We start from the raw sequence: 18,121 nt of genomic DNA, 5'->3' as shown, positions 1-18,121 counted from the left end.
AAAACACAGACCTGATAGTCTAATCTGTGTGTATTGTGCATATATTATTGATATTATTACTATTGCAAATCATGTTATTGTAACTCATATCTTAATAGAATATTATTTGTAATTTTAATTCTTTATTTCTTAATTGTTTTTTTATGATTACTACAGATATTATCACCAAAGATATCAACTACACCTTCACTTTTAGTATTGATACGCTGCACACACAGCACAATCACACACTCACTAATGCATTCAAATAAATGTAATCTTACTGTGCTACTTTATTTGTACATGATTAGAATGAACAGAAATCTAAGACTATTTTTCTTCTTTTGTTAAAGCCATTTCAGACTCCAAGTAAGCATTATATTACTAATCATCTATTTTAAAGGTGCCATACAATTGAAAACTGTATTTATCTTGGCATAGTTGAATGATAAGAGTTCTGGACATGGAACTGACATACCGTGAGCCTCAAACACCATTGTTTCCTCCTTCATGTGTAAATCTCCTGTTTGCAAAAGACCGCTGAAAAATGAGTGAATCCCACCATAACACCGACTGTGACGTTGGAGTCAGGATCATTAATATTTATACCCCCCAAAATTGCATTTTCCAGTCCATGTTCTAGGCCAGGCAGTGTTAATGTGGACCTGCACAGCTGAATCATCAGAAGATCTGCAGGTATTGTGAAGAAGCAAGCAAGGACAATAGTGAAAATGGCAGATCATGGATATAAATGCTATGTCTGAGGCTGTGCTGCGGATTTGAGAACTTTTCATTCGCTTCCCACAAAAGAGAACTGTCAACAGGCATGGTTGATGTTTACAACAGGATACCTCACCATTTTAATTCAAAGCTGTTAGTTTGCTCTTAACGGAGGCCGATCAGAACGAAACTCGGTGGGCATGTTCGACTCGTGGCCCTAGAGGTCTGTAAGAATTTTGAAAAATCAGCCACTAGTTGACGCTAACAGGTTTTACGGCTATGTAATCACGTGATGCATATCATTTGATAGATCTCCTCATACTGAACAACTTTGCCTCAAGAACTACTGCTGTCAATCAATTTGTTCATTAAATACTTGCGATTATGTTAAAAACCTACTTTTGCGAACTAGTCCTAGGTTTTTCGCCCGATCGGAAATATACCAGTGCAGTACAATTCTCTGGAAGCTCTAGATTATTAATTATATAAAAAACTTTAACTTTACCCATTGGGTAGCCATAACAGGATCATTTAGAAAATGTGTATGGCAAAAAACACTCAAAAGCCTGTAAATCCTAAACAAAAACTCAGACAACTCACTAAACTGCCTTATGTGCTTAAAGACCCTAAATGCTTGAACCCCGCTAAATGCTGCTTGCAGCTTTAATTATTATTATTATTATTCTTCTGCCGTAAAACGCATCGTGCAGCCCAAACCATAAGAGCTGAAACCTTGAAACTTGGCCAAATGATAGTGCTCAATTTGGGGAAAACCTATCAAAATATGGCCCAGATTGGCCAATAGGTGGTGCTATAATGACCACATTTACTAAATTGGTCATAACTCCTACATAGTTTGTCCTAGAGGCTCAATTTTAGCATCACTGTGATCCCTGGCTCCAGACGAACAACCTGGCTATCTCCAAATCCCGATTTGAGCAAAAAAAAATTTATATGGCCACTTTTGTCCAAAGCCTACTTTGGCCAACTAGTCCCTGGTTTTTGGTCCAATCAGAACAAGACCAGTCTAGGCCAATTCTCTGGACTCTCTAGATAAATAATTATCGAAAAAAAGTTGAATATTTTCATTTGCCTGGCTGTAACAGGGTCATTTAGGAAAGTGGAGGGACAAAAAACACTCAAAAGCCTATACAACCTAAGGGAAAACACCAAACTTCACAAAAATCGATGGACATATGTGTCCTAACATGGTGAAGAAGCATGCCAAGTTTCGTGAAGATCGGACAATTTTTATTAGGGGTTCAAGCACGAAGTGCTGAAACCCTATTGTAATTGTACTGATTTTTATTATTATTATTATTATTATTATTCTTCTGCCGTAAAACGCATCGTGCAGCCCAAACCATAAGAGCTGAAACCTTGAAACTTGGCCAAATGATAGTGCTCAATTTGGGGAAAACCTATCAAAATATGGCCCAGATTGGCCAATAGGTGGTGCTATAATGACCACATTTACTAAATTGGTCATAACTCCTACATAGTTTGTCCTAGAGGCTCAATTTTAGCATCACTGTGATCCCTGGCTCCAGACGAACAACCTGGCTATCTCCAAATCCCGATTTGAGCAAAAAAAAAAATTGATATGGCCACTTTTGTCCAAAGCCTACTTTGGCCAACTAGTCCCTGGTTTTTGGTCCAATCAGAACAAGACCAGTCTAGGCCAATTCTCTGGACTCTCTAGATAAATAATTATCGAAAAAAAGTTGAATATTTTCATTTGCCTGGCTGTAACAGGGTCATTTAGGAAAGTGGAGGGACAAAAAACACTCAAAAGCCTATACAACCTAAGGGAAAACACCAAACTTCACAAAAATCGATGGACATATGTGTCCTAACATGGTGAAGAAGCATGCCAAGTTTCGTGAAGATCGGACAATTTTTATTAGGGGTTCAAGCACGAAGTGCTGAAACCCTATTGTAATTGTACTGATTTTTATTATTAGGGGTTCAAGCACGAAGTGCTGAAACCCTATTGTAATTGTGCTGATTTTTATTATTATTTTTCTTCTGCCGTAAAACGCATCGTGCAGCCCAAACCGTAAGAGCTGGAACCTTGAAACTTTGCCAGATGGTAGTACAAAAATCGAGGAGAGGTTATCAAATTATGACCCCGATTGGCCCATAGGTGGCGCTATAGGAACCAAAAGCGCGAAACTGCTCAGAACTCCTAGACCGTATGTCGTAGACTCAAGTGTCTTATATCATTGGAAAGCTGGACGCCTGACGAACAAAACGTATATCTCCGATTTCATTTCCGCCATGATAGATTTTCCGCCATTTTGAATTTTGTCAAAAACCTACTTTTGCGAACTAGTCCCTGGTTTTTCGCCCGATCGGAACCAAACCAGTGCAGAAATGTTCTCTAGAAACTGAAGATCAATAATTATCGAAAAAAAGTCGAAATTTCGATTCACGGACGCTAAGGGGTGCCAAAACGTACGTTGTGGGAGGGGCCTATTTTACTAAAATGGCTATAACTCCAGAAGTAAATGAGGTATCTTCACCAAACTCGGTACACATATGTATGAGCTCAATATGAGGTAACAGTAAAAAAATCGCGGCGATTGGCCACATGGTGGCGCTATAATATGAAAAAAACATAAAACAGGCTTTAACCACCTGACCGTTAGTCCGATTGACTTGAAAATTGGTATGCAGTGTCTTGGTCCAAGGTGTCATGTATGTGTATGAGGACATTGGCGTATCTAAAAAAACATGGCCGCCATCGGCCAATGAAGTTTGAGCACCTATTAGACAAGGTTAACGGAGGCCGATCGGAACCAAACTCGGTGGGCATGTTCTACTCATGGCCCTAGAGGTCTGTAAGAATTTTAAAAGAAATCGGCCACTAGTTGGCGCTAACGAGTTTTATGGCTCTGTAATCACGTGGTGTTACACTTATTGTCACAAAATGCATACCATTTGATAGATCTCCTCTTGTTGAACAACTTTGCCTCAAGAACCATTGCTGTCAATCAAACCGTTCATTAAATATTCGTAATTATGTTAAAAACCTACTTTTGCGAACTAGTCCTAGGTTTTTCGCCCGATCGGAACCAAACCAGTCTAGGACAATTCTATGGACTCTCTAGGTCAATAATTATCAAAAAAAAGTTGAACTTTTGCATTTTTCGCATGGCTAACAGGGTCATTTAGAAAATGGGCGTGGTAAAATGCACTCAAAAGCCTATAAATCCTAAACGAAAACTCAGAACTTCACGAAAATTGATGAGCATATGTGTCATAACCTGCTTAAGAAGCATGGAAAATTTTATGGAGAGCGGACCATAGTTGGCGCTATAACTGTTAAAACGCTTTAAAACCATATATTTCCTATGGTAAATTGCCTGTATTTGCTGTAAATGGTGTCTTCTATCATATAATGTTCATATCATAATGTTCAAAACCAGTGCAGCACAATTCTCTGAACTCTCTAGATCAATAATTATCAGAAAAAAAGTTTAACTTCTTCAAAAGGTGATTTTATATGAATATAATGACATATTAAGCCAATAAGTGGTATTTTACTGCCCCCTGCTGTCATTTCATCATACTACTCCCTAATATTGTTATAAAATTCATATTTAGACTTTATAAAATCATTATTTTAACATTTACAATCACATTTTGTCAAAACTCATCTATTGAGTATTACTATTGACAATTGTGTTACACTGAGATATGGAAATGGACGAAAGTAAATGAATGAAATGAAACGAAAGTATAACGGCATTTAAGCCACGCCCCCAAATACAAATTCATTCATAACTCGAAAACGGAAAGTCGTTGCGCGCTCAAATTTTGATGGTGAGGACCTCTCGGGGCTCTTGATCGAAACGTGTCGTCGCGGGCCTCGGGAGCGCGCCCCCCCGCGCATCGCAAGCCCGCGGACCCCCGACTTTGAACGACCGCAACTCCCGACCCAAACCACCCCGAACCTTGTGTGAGAGCTCGTTGGAAAGGGCGCGTCCTTGGCTAGCTTCGATTCAAATGTGGTGTTATTTGCCCTGGGCATTCCAGAGATAATAGCCCGAACAGATATGCCTTATAACAGTCATAACTCCCAGCCCCAATCGCCCAAAAACACCTTGATGGTCTCATTCAACAGGGCTCCTCAAGCACTATCTATGCTCTGAGTTTCAGAATTTTTCGCCTTTTGGTTCCTGAGATATAAGTAAAAAAACAAATTCCCATTCATTCATTCAAACACTTCAACTGTAAAAAAAGCTATAATACCACTGTTGTCCACTAGAGGGAGCAGAAGGATTACGCATGATCTTTTAATTCACTTTCAGTATTGGGAAATAAACAAATGCTTTAAGAAGCAATCTTTTTTATTATGATGTTTTTTTATTTATTATGATGTTTGTATATATATTTTTTTTTTTATTATGATTATGAACGGTTTGATTGACATTAGTGATTCTTGAGGCAAAGTTGTTCAAGATGAGGAGATGAAGATATTTTCACAATATCACATCCTAAAAACATTGAAAACATATTTGTCTTTGTGTGTGTGTGTGTGTGTGTGTGTGTGTGTGTGTGTGTGTGTGTGAGTTGGTAATCATCACGTTGTGGGGACAAAATGTCCCCACAAGGATGGCAATATCCGAAATCCTTGTTCGTGTGGGGACATTTTTTGGTCCCCATGAGGAAAACGTCTTATAAATCAAAAAAGTGATGTTTTTTCGAAAATGTGAAATTGCAGAAAGTTTTCTGTGATGGGTAGGTTTAGGGGTAGGGTTAGTGTAAGGGAATAGAATATACAGTTTGTACAGTATAAAAATCATTATGTCTATGGAAAGTCCCCATAAAAAATGAAAACACTACATGTGTGTGTGTGTGTGTGTGTGTGTGTGTGTGTGTGTGTGTGTGTGTGTGTGTGTGTGTGTGTGTGTGTGTGTGGATGTGTTTGTGTTTGTGTGTGTGTCTGTGTGTGTAAGCATGCTTAATGGAAAGAACATGGAGAAACTGCTTTGTTTTACTGGTGGATAAAAAAGTCTTTCAAATGAAAGTGAGTCAATTAGTGGTCTTCTACTGCCCTCTGCAGGACATTCTACTTAATAAAATATTTTCATCTGTGCTTTTGCATTAGTTTTTGGACTATATAAAATTACTTGCATGAAAATCACCTATTATAACACAGTCATGTTTTGTCAAAGTTTATCACTTCATTTTTACTGAGCTCTCAGTTTGAACAATTCTGCCTCTCAGTGATTAATTTGAAATCTGAAAATGGTGTTATACAGAGGAGATTTGCAATTATCATTTTGTTACCTATCTTTTATTTTAAATATCTACATCTACAACAAAATGTGTGTGCATGTGTGTGTTCAAGCATGGTTAGTGTATTAAGTATTATTGTTTAAGTATTATTGTTTTCATTTACATTTTAACCACCAGAAGAAGAACACTCATTGGTTCATTCTGCTCACTAAAATATTATTTTTCATTTTTTTTCCATTTGAAATATTGTTTAAACTTAATAAAATCATTAAAATAACATTTCAAATCATATTTTGTCTGTTTATAAATCCCACAGACTCACATTGGCTGCAATACTAATGTTTTTGTAAAACACAGACCTGATAGTCTAATCTGTGTGTATTGTGCATATATTATTGATATTATTACTATTGCAAATCATGTTATTGTAACTCATATCTTAATAGAATATTATTTGTAATTTTAATTCTTTATTTCTTAATTGTTTTTTTATGATTACTACAGATATTATCACCAAAGATATCAACTACACCTTCACTTTTAGTATTGATACGCTGCACACACAGCACAATCACACACTCACTAATGCATTCAAATAAATGTAATCTTACTGTGCTACTTTATTTGTACATGATTAGAATGAACAGAAATCTAAGAATATTTTTCTTCTTTTGTTAAAGCCATTTCAGACTCCAAGTAAGCATTATATTACTAATCATCTATTTTAAAGGTGCCATACAATTGAAAACTGTATTTATCTTGGCATAGTTGAATGATAAGAGTTCTGGACATGGAACTGACATACCGTGAGCCTCAAACACCATTGTTTCCTCCTTCATGTGTAAATCTCCTGTTTGCAAAAGACCGCTGAAAAATGAGTGAATCCCACCATAACACCGACTGTGACGTTGGAGTCAGGATCATTAATATTTATACCCCCCAAATTTGCATTTTCCAGTCCATGTTCTAGGCCAGGCAGTGTTAATGTGGACCTGCACAGCCGAATCATCAGAAGATCTGCAGGTATTGTGAAGAAGCAAGCAAGGACAATAGTGAAAATGGCAGATCATGGATATAAATGCTATGTCTGAGGCTGTGCTGCGGATTTGAGAACTTTTCATTCCATTCCCACAAAAGAGAACTGTCAACAGGCATGGTTGATGTTTACAACAGGATACCTCACCATTTTAATTCAAAGCTGTTAGTTTGCTCTTAACGGAGGCCGATCAGAACGAAACTAGGTGGGCATGTTCGACTCGTGGCCCTAGAGGTCTGTAAGAATTTTGAAAAATCAGCCACTAGTTGACGCTAACAGGTTTTACGGCTATGTAATCACGTGATGCATATCATTTGATAGATCTCCTCATACTGAACAACTTTGCCTCAAGAACTACTGCTGTCAATCAATTTGTTCATTAAATACTTGCGATTATGTTAAAAACCTACTTTTGCGAACTAGTCCTAGGTTTTTCGCCCGATCGGAAATATACCAGTGCAGTACAATTCTCTGGAAGCTCTAGATTATTAATTATATAAAAAACTTTAACTTTACCCATTGGGTAGCCATAACAGGATCATTTAGAAAATGTGTATGGCAAAAAACACTCAAAAGCCTGTACATCCTAAACAAAAACTCAGACAACTCACTAAACTGCCTTATGTGCTTAAAGACCCTAAATGCTTGAACCCCGCTAAATGCTGCTTGCAGCTTTAATTATTATTATTATTATTATTCTTCTGCCGTAAAACGCATCGTGCAGCCCAAACCATAAGAGCTGAAACCTTGAAACTTGGCCAAATGATAGTGCTCAATTTGGGGAAAACCTATCAAAATATGGCCCAGATTGGCCAATAGGTGGTGCTATAATGACCACATTTACTAAATTGGTCATAACTCCTACATAGTTTGTCCTAGAGGCTCAATTTTAGCATCACTGTGATCCCTGGCTCCAGACGAACAACCTGGCTATCTCCAAATCTCGATTTGAGCAAAAAAAAAATTGATATGGCCACTTTTGTCCAAAGCCTACTTTGGCCAACTAGTCCCTGGTTTTTGGTCCAATCAGAACAAGACCAGTCTAGGCCAATTCTCTGGACTCTCTAGATAAATAATTATCGAAAAAAAGTTGAATATTTTCATTTGCCTGGCTGTAACAGGGTCATTTAGGAAAGTGGAGGGACAAAAAACACTCAAAAGCCTATACAACCTAAGGGAAAACACCAAACTTCACAAAAATCGATGGACATATGTGTCCTAACATGGTGAAGAAGCATGCCAAGTTTCGTGAAGATCGGACAATTTTTATTAGGGGTTCAAGCACGAAGTGCTGAAACCCTATTGTAATTGTACTGATTTTTATTAGGGGTTCAAGCACGAAGTGCTGAAACCCTATTGTAATTGTACTGATTTTTATTATTAGGGGTTCAAGCATGAAATGCTGAAACCCTATTGTTATTGTAAGGATTTTTATTATTATTATTATTTTCCCCTAAAACGCATCGTGCAGACCAAACCGTAAGAGCTGGAACCTTGGAAGTTGGCCAAATGATAGTGCTCAATTTGGGGAGAACCTATCAAAGTATGGCCCCAATTGGCCCATAGGTGGCGCTATAATGACCCCATTTACTAAATTGGTCATAACTCATACATAGTTTGTCCTAGAGGCTCAAATTTAGCATCACTGTGATCCCTGGCTCCAGACGAACAACATGGCTATCTCCAAATCCCGATTTGAGCAAAAAAAAAATTTATATGGCCACTTTTGTCCAAAGCCTACTTTGGCAAACTAGTCCCTGGTTTTTGGTCCAATCAGAACAAGACCAGTCTAGGACAATTCTCTGGACTCTCTAGATAAATAATTATCGAAAAAAAGTTGAACTTTTGCATTTGCCTGGCTGTAACAGGGTCATTTAGGAAAGGGGAGGGACAAAAAACACTCAAAAGCCTATACAACCTAAGGGAAAACACCAAACTTCACAAAAATCGATGAGCATATGTGTCCTAACATGGTGAAGAAGCATGCCAAGTTTCGTGAAGATCGGACAATAGGTGGCGCTATAACTGGCAAAAACGTCTCTTCTTATTAGGGGTTCAAGCATGAAATGCTGAAACCCTATTGTTATTGTAAGGATTTTTATTATTATTATTATTTTCCCCTAAAACGCATCGTGCAGACCAAACCGTAAGAGCTGGAACCTTGGAAGTTGGCCAAATGATAGTGCTCAATTTGGGGAGAACCTATCAAAGTATGGCCCCAATTGGCCCATAGGTGGCGCTATAATGACCCCATTTACTAAATTGGTCATAACTCATACATAGTTTGTCCTAGAGGCTCAAATTTAGCATCACTGTGATCCCTGGCTCCAGACGAACAACATGGCTATCTCCAAATCCCGATTTGAGCAAAAAAAAAATTTATATGGCCACTTTTGTCCAAAGCCTACTTTGGCAAACTAGTCCCTGGTTTTTGGTCCAATCAGAACAAGACCAGTCTAGGACAATTCTCTGGACTCTCTAGATAAATAATTATCGAAAAAAAGTTGAACTTTTGCATTTGCCTGGCTGTAACAGGGTCATTTAGGAAAGGGGAGGGACAAAAAACACTCAAAAGCCTATACAACCTAAGGGAAAACACCAAACTTCACAAAAATCGATGAGCATATGTGTCCTAACATGGTGAAGAAGCATGCCAAGTTTCGTGAAGATCGGACAATAGGTGGCGCTATAACTGGCAAAAACGTCTCTTCTTATTAGGGGTTCAAGCATGAAATGCTGAAACCCTATTGTTATTGTAAGGATTTTTATTATTATTATTATTTTCCCCTAAAACGCATCGTGCAGACCAAACCGTAAGAGCTGGAACCTTGGAAGTTGGCCAAATGATAGTGCTCAATTTGGGGAGAACCTATCAAAGTATGGCCCCAATTGGCCCATAGGTGGCGCTATAATGACCCCATTTACTAAATTGGTCATAACTCATACATAGTTTGTCCTAGAGGCTCAAATTTAGCATCACTGTGATCCCTGGCTCCAGACGAACAACATGGCTATCTCCAAATCCCGATTTGAGCAAAAAAAAAATTTATATGGCCACTTTTGTCCAAAGCCTACTTTGGCAAACTAGTCCCTGGTTTTTGGTCCAATCAGAACAAGACCAGTCTAGGACAATTCTCTGGACTCTCTAGATAAATAATTATCGAAAAAAAGTTGAACTTTTGCATTTGCCTGGCTGTAACAGGGTCATTTAGGAAAGGGGAGGGACAAAAAACACTCAAAAGCCTATACAACCTAAGGGAAAACACCAAACTTCACAAAAATCGATGAGCATATGTGTCCTAACATGGTGAAGAAGCATGCCAAGTTTCGTGAAGATCGGACAATAGGTGGCGCTATAACTGGCAAAAACGTCTCTTCTTATTAGGGGTTCAAGCATGAAATGCTGAAACCCTATTGTTATTGTAAGGATTTTTATTAGGGGTTCAAGCACGAAGTGCTGAAACCCTATTGTAATTGTACTGATTTTTATTATTATTATTATTATTATTATTATTATTCTTCCGCCGTAAAACGCATCGTGCAGCCCAAACCGTAAGTGCTGGAACCTTGGAAGTTGGCCAAATGATAGTGCTCAATTTGGGGAGAACCTATCAAAGTATGGCCCCAATTGGCCCATAGGTGGCGCTATAATGACCCCATTTACTAAATTGGTCATAACTCATACATAGTTTGTCCTAGAGGCTCAAATTTAGCATCACTGTGATCCCTGGCTCCAGACGAACAACATGGCTATCTCCAAATCCCGATTTGAGCAAAAAAAAAATTTATATGGCCACTTTTGTCCAAAGCCTACTTTGGCAAACTAGTCCCTGGTTTTTGGTCCAATCAGAACAAGACCAGTCTAGGACAATTCTCTGGACTCTCTAGATAAATAATTATCGAAAAAAAGTTGAACTTTTGCATTTGCCTGGCTGTAACAGGGTCATTTAGGAAAGGGGAGGGACAAAAAACACTCAAAAGCCTATACAACCTAAGGGAAAACACCAAACTTCACAAAAATCGATGAGCATATGTGTCCTAACATGGTGAAGAAGCATGCCAAGTTTCGTGAAGATCGGACAATAGGTGGCGCTATAACTGGCAAAAACGTCTCTTCTTATTAGGGGTTCAAGCATGAAATGCTGAAACCCTATTGTTATTGTAAGGATTTTTATTATTATTATTATTTTCCCCTAAAACGCATCGTGCAGACCAAACCGTAAGAGCTGGAACCTTGGAAGTTGGCCAAATGATAGTGCTCAATTTGGGGAGAACCTATCAAAGTATGGCCCCAATTGGCCCATAGGTGGCGCTATAATGACCCCATTTACTAAATTGGTCATAACTCATACATAGTTTGTCCTAGAGGCTCAAATTTAGCATCACTGTGATCCCTGGCTCCAGACGAACAACATGGCTATCTCCAAATCCCGATTTGAGCAAAAAAAAAATTTATATGGCCACTTTTGTCCAAAGCCTACTTTGGCAAACTAGTCCCTGGTTTTTGGTCCAATCAGAACAAGACCAGTCTAGGACAATTCTCTGGACTCTCTAGATAAATAATTATCGAAAAAAAGTTGAACTTTTGCATTTGCCTGGCTGTAACAGGGTCATTTAGGAAAGGGGAGGGACAAAAAACACTCAAAAGCCTATACAACCTAAGGGAAAACACCAAACTTCACAAAAATCGATGAGCATATGTGTCCTAACATGGTGAAGAAGCATGCCAAGTTTCGTGAAGATCGGACAATAGGTGGCGCTATAACTGGCAAAAACGTCTCTTCTTATTAGGGGTTCAAGCATGAAATGCTGAAACCCTATTGTTATTGTAAGGATTTTTATTATTATTATTATTTTCCCCTAAAACGCATCGTGCAGACCAAACCGTAAGAGCTGGAACCTTGGAAGTTGGCCAAATGATAGTGCTCAATTTGGGGAGAACCTATCAAAGTATGGCCCCAATTGGCCCATAGGTGGCGCTATAATGACCCCATTTACTAAATTGGTCATAACTCATACATAGTTTGTCCTAGAGGCTCAAATTTAGCATCACTGTGATCCCTGGCTCCAGACGAACAACATGGCTATCTCCAAATCCCGATTTGAGCAAAAAAAAAATTTATATGGCCACTTTTGTCCAAAGCCTACTTTGGCAAACTAGTCCCTGGTTTTTGGTCCAATCAGAACAAGACCAGTCTAGGACAATTCTCTGGACTCTCTAGATAAATAATTATCGAAAAAAAGTTGAACTTTTGCATTTGCCTGGCTGTAACAGGGTCATTTAGGAAAGGGGAGGGACAAAAAACACTCAAAAGCCTATACAACCTAAGGGAAAACACCAAACTTCACAAAAATCGATGAGCATATGTGTCCTAACATGGTGAAGAAGCATGCCAAGTTTCGTGAAGATCGGACAATAGGTGGCGCTATAACTGGCAAAAACGTCTCTTCTTATTAGGGGTTCAAGCATGAAATGCTGAAACCCTATTGTTATTGTAAGGATTTTTATTAGGGGTTCAAGCACGAAGTGCTGAAACCCTATTGTAATTGTACTGATTTTTATTATTATTATTATTATTATTATTATTATTCTTCCGCCGTAAAACGCATCGTGCAGCCCAAACCGTAAGTGCTAGAGACTTGAAACTTGGCCAGATGGTAGTACAAAAATCGAGGAGAGGTTATCAAATTATGACGCTGATTGGCCCATAGGTGGCGCTATAGCAACCAAAAGCGCGAAACTGGTCATAACTCCTAGACGATAAGTCATAGACTCAAGTGTCTTATATCATTGGAAAGCTGGACGCCTGACGAACAAAACGTATATCTCCGATTTTATTTCCGTCATGATAGATTTTCCGCCATTTTGAATTTTGTCAAAAACCTACTTTTGCAAACTAGTCCCTGGTTTTTCGTCCGATCGGAACCAAACCAGAGCAGAATTGTTCTCTGGAGTCTGAATATCAATAATTATCGAAAAAAAGTCGAAATTCCGATTCCTGGTCGCTAGGGGGTGATAAATTAAGGTTGTGGGAGGAGCCTATTTTACTAAAATGGCCATAACTCGAGAAGTAAATGAGATATCTTCACCAAACTTGGCACACATGTTTAAGAGGTCAATCTGAGGTCACAGTAAAAAAAATTGCGTCGATTGGCCACATGGTGGCGCTATAAACAAAAAAAAACATATAGACACCTGACCGTTTTTCCGAATGACTTGAAATTTGGTATGCAGTGTCTTGGCCCAAGGAGCCACCTATGTCTAAAAGGATATTGGCGTATCTCGAAAAACATGGCCGCCATTGGCCAATGAGGTTTGAGCACCGTTAACGAAGTCCGATCGGAGCGAAACTCGGTGGGCATGTTCGGCTCAAGCCCCTAGAGGTCTGTAAGAATTTTGAAAGAAATCGGCCACTAGTTGGCGCTAACGAGTTTTATGGCTCTGTAATCACGTGGTGTTACACTGATCATCACAAAATGCATATCATCTTATAGATCTGCTCATGCTGAACAACTTTGCCTCAAGAACCATTGCTGTCAATCAAACACTTAATTAAATATTCATGAATATGTTAAAAACCTACTTTTGCGAACTAGTCCCTGGTTTTTCGCCCGATCGGAACCAGACCAGTCTAGGACAATTCTCTGGACTCTCTAGATCAATAATTATCGAAAAAAAGTTTAACTTTTGCATTTGGGTGGCTGTAATAGGGTAATTTATAAAAGGGGCGTGGCAAAATACACTAAAATGCCTATAAATCATAAATGAAAACTCAAAACTTCACAAAAATTGGTGAGCATATGTGACATAACATCATTAACAAGCATGCCAAATTTTATGGAGATCGGACCAAAGGTGGCGCTATAACTGTTAAAAAGCTTTAAAACCATATATTTCCCATGGTAAACTGCCTGTATTGGCTGTAAATGGTCTTTTCCGTCTATTATGTCAGTTGTTAAATGCTTTCTAAATAAAACTTAATGTCTTTTGATGCTTGTGTGCTTAAAGGCCTTAAAGGCGTTAACTGCTTGAACCCCGATAAATGCTGCTTGCAGCTTTAATTATTATTATTATTTTCCCCTAAAACGCATCGTGCAGACCAAACCGTAAGAGCTGGAACCTTGGAAGTTGGCCAAATGATAGTGCTCAATTTGGGGAGAACCTATCAAAGTATGGCCCCAATTGGCCCATAGGTGGCGCTATAATGACCCCATTTACTAAATTGGTCATAACTCATACATAGTTTGTCCTAGAGGCTCAAATTTAGCATCACTGTGATCCCTGGCTCCAGACGAACAACATGGCTATCTCCAAATCCCGATTTGAGCAAAAAAAAAATTTATATGGCCACTTTTGTCCAAAGCCTACTTTGGCAAACTAGTCCCTGGTTTTTGGTCCAATCAGAACAAGACCAGTCTAGGACAATTCTCTGGACTCTCTAGATAAATAATTATCGAAAAAAAGTTGAACTTTTGCATTTGCCTGGCTGTAACAGGGTCATTTAGGAAAGGGGAGGGACAAAAAACACTCAAAAGCCTATACAACCTAAGGGAAAACACCAAACTTCACAAAAATCGATGAGCATATGTGTCCTAACATGGTGAAGAAGCATGCCAAGTTTCGTGAAGATCGGACAATAGGTGGCGCTATAACTGGCAAAAACGTCTCTTCTTATTAGGGGTTCAAGCATGAAATGCTGAAACCCTATTGTTATTGTAAGGATTTTTATTATTATTATTATTTTCCCCTAAAACGCATCGTGCAGACCAAACCGTAAGAGCTGGAACCTTGGAAGTTGGCCAAATGATAGTGCTCAATTTGGGGAGAACCTATCAAAGTATGGCCCCAATTGGCCCATAGGTGGCGCTATAATGACCCCATTTACTAAATTGGTCATAACTCATACATAGTTTGTCCTAGAGGCTCAAATTTAGCATCACTGTGATCCCTGGCTCCAGACGAACAACATGGCTATCTCCAAATCCCGATTTGAGCAAAAAAAAAATTTATATGGCCACTTTTGTCCAAAGCCTACTTTGGCAAACTAGTCCCTGGTTTTTGGTCCAATCAGAACAAGACCAGTCTAGGACAATTCTCTGGACTCTCTAGATAAATAATTATCGAAAAAAAGTTGAACTTTTGCATTTGCCTGGCTGTAACAGGGTCATTTAGGAAAGGGGAGGGACAAAAAACACTCAAAAGCCTATACAACCTAAGGGAAAACACCAAACTTCACAAAAATCGATGAGCATATGTGTCCTAACATGGTGAAGAAGCATGCCAAGTTTCGTGAAGATCGGACAATAGGTGGCGCTATAACTGGCAAAAACGTCTCTTCTTATTAGGGGTTCAAGCATGAAATGCTGAAACCCTATTGTTATTGTAAGGATTTTTATTATTATTATTATTTTCCCCTAAAACGCATCGTGCAGACCAAACCGTAAGAGCTGGAACCTTGGAAGTTGGCCAAATGATAGTGCTCAATTTGGGGAGAACCTATCAAAGTATGGCCCCAATTGGCCCATAGGTGGCGCTATAATGACCCCATTTACTAAATTGGTCATAACTCATACATAGTTTGTCCTAGAGGCTCAAATTTAGCATCACTGTGATCCCTGGCTCCAGACGAACAACATGGCTATCTCCAAATCCCGATTTGAGCAAAAAAAAAATTTATATGGCCACTTTTGTCCAAAGCCTACTTTGGCAAACTAGTCCCTGGTTTTTGGTCCAATCAGAACAAGACCAGTCTAGGACAATTCTCTGGACTCTCTAGATAAATAATTATCGAAAAAAAGTTGAACTTTTGCATTTGCCTGGCTGTAACAGGGTCATTTAGGAAAGGGGAGGGACAAAAAACACTCAAAAGCCTATACAACCTAAGGGAAAACACCAAACTTCACAAAAATCGATGAGCATATGTGTCCTAACATGGTGAAGAAGCATGCCAAGTTTCGTGAAGATCGGACAATAGGTGGCGCTATAACTGGCAAAAACGTCTCTTCTTATTAGGGGTTCAAGCATGAAATGCTGAAACCCTATTGTTATTGTAAGGATTTTTATTAGGGGTTCAAGCACGAAGTGCTGAAACCCTATTGTAATCGTCCTGATTTTTATTATTATTCTTCCGCCGTAAAACGCATCGTGCAGCCCAAACCGTAAGTGCTGGAGACTTGAGACTTTGCCAGAAGGTAGTACAAAAATCGAGGAGAGGTTATCAAATTATGACCCCGATTGGCCAATAGGTGGCGCTATAGTAAGCAAAAGTATAAAATCGCTAATAACTCCTAGACGGTTTGTCGTAGACTCAAGTGTCTTATATCACTGTAATCCTTGGCTCAAGACGGAAAAAACGTATATCTCCGATTTCATTTCCGGTATGCAAATTTTTCCGCCATTTTGAATTTTGTCAAAAACCTACTTTTGCGAACTAGTCTGTGGTTTTTTGTCCGATCGGAACCAAACCAGTGCAGAAATGTTCTCTGGAGTCTGAAGATCAATAATTATCGAAAAAAAGTTGAAATTTCGATTCAAGGTCGCTATGGGGTGCCAAAATGTTCGAAGGAGGCGGAGTCAGTTTTACTAAAATTGTTATAACTCGTGAACGAAATAAGATATCTTCACCAAACTTGGTACATATATGTAGGAGGTCAATTTGAGATCACAGTAAAAAAATTGCGTCGATTGGCCTCATGGTGGCGCTATAAAACAATAAAAACGTATAGACACCTGACCGTTTTTCCGAATGACTTGAAATTTGGTATGCAGTGTCTTGGCCCAAGGGGCCATGTATGTCTAAAAGGATATTGGCGTATCTCGAAAAACATGGCCACCATTGGCCAATGAAATTTGAGCACCGTTAACGAAGTCCGATCGGAGCGAAACTCGGTGGGCATGTTCGGCTCAAGCCCCTAGAGGTCTGTAAGAATTTTGAAAGAAATCGGCCACTAGTTGGCGCTAACGAGTTTTATGGCTCTGTAATCACGTGGTGTTACACTTATCATCACAAAATGCATATCATTTGATAGATCTGCTCATGCTGAACAACTTTGCCTCAAGAACCATTGCTGTCAATCAAACCGTTCATTAAATATTCATGAATATGTTAAAAACCTACTTTTGCGAACTAGTCCCTGGTTTTTCGCCCGATCGGAACCAGACCAGTCTAGGACAATTCTCTGGACTCTCTAGATCAATAATTATCGAAAAAAAGTTGAACTTTTGCATTTGGGTGGCTGTAATAGGGTAATTTATAAAAGGGGCTTGGCAAAATACATTAAAATGCCTATAAATCATAAATAAAAACTCAGAACTTCACGAAAATTGGTGGGCATATGTGTCATAACATGGTGAAGAAGCATGCAGAGTTTCATGGAGATTGGACAATAGGTGGCGCTATAACTGGCAAAAAGGTTTGAAAACCATGTATTTCCTATGGTAAATTGCCTGTATTAGCTGTAAATGGATTTTTCCATCTATTATTTCAGTGGTTAAAAGCTTGCTAAATAAAACGTAATGTCTTAAATGCTTATGTGCTTAAAGGCCTTAAATGCTTGAACCCCGATAAATGCTGCTTGCAGCTTTAATTAGGGGTTCAAGCACGAAGTGCTGAAACCCTATTGTAATTGTACTGATTTTTATTAGGGGTTCAAGCACGAAGTGCTGAAACCCTATTGTAATTGTGCTGATTTTTATTATTATTTTTCTTCTGCCGTAAAACGCATCGTGCAGCCCAAACCGTAAGAGCTGGAACCTTGAAACTTTGCCAGATGGTAGTACAAAAATCGAGGAGAGGTTATCAAATTATGACCCCGATTGGCCCATAGGTGGCGCTATAGCAACCAAAAGCGCGAAACTGCTCAGAACTCCTAGACCGTATGTCGTAGACTCAAGTGTCTTATATCATTGGAAAGCTGGACGCCTGACGAACAAAACGTATATCTCCGATTTCATTTCCGCCATGATAGATTTTCCGCCATTTTGAATTTTGTCAAAAACCTACTTTTGCAAACTAGTCCCTGGTTTTTCGCCCGATCGGAACCAAACCAGTGCAGAAATGTTCTCTAGAAACTGAAGATCAATAATTATCGAAAAAAAGTCGAAATTTCGATTCACGGACGCTAAGGGGCGCCAAAACG

General features: G+C 38.9%; 1 long non-coding RNA gene across 1 annotated transcript; it reads right to left on the bottom strand.

Moving 5' to 3' along the window:
- Positions 1–2,595: 2,595 nt before the first annotated feature.
- Positions 2,596–17,839, bottom strand: LOC309476508. The gene is made up of 2 exons (XR_014198220.1): positions 17,653–17,839; positions 2,596–2,772 (listed from the first exon to the last, which is right to left on the bottom strand). It is a non-coding gene; the product is annotated as an uncharacterized lncRNA (long non-coding RNA).
- Between the last annotated feature and the right edge of the window lie 282 nt (positions 17,840–18,121).

Source organism: Leuciscus leuciscus (genome assembly GCF_965113295.1).
Source record: "Leuciscus leuciscus genome assembly, chromosome: 15".
NCBI classification, from domain to species: Eukaryota; Metazoa; Chordata; class Actinopteri; order Cypriniformes; family Leuciscidae; genus Leuciscus; species Leuciscus leuciscus.
Note: the sequence above shows the minus strand (reverse complement) of the source record. Positions and strands in the feature narration are given on the sequence as shown.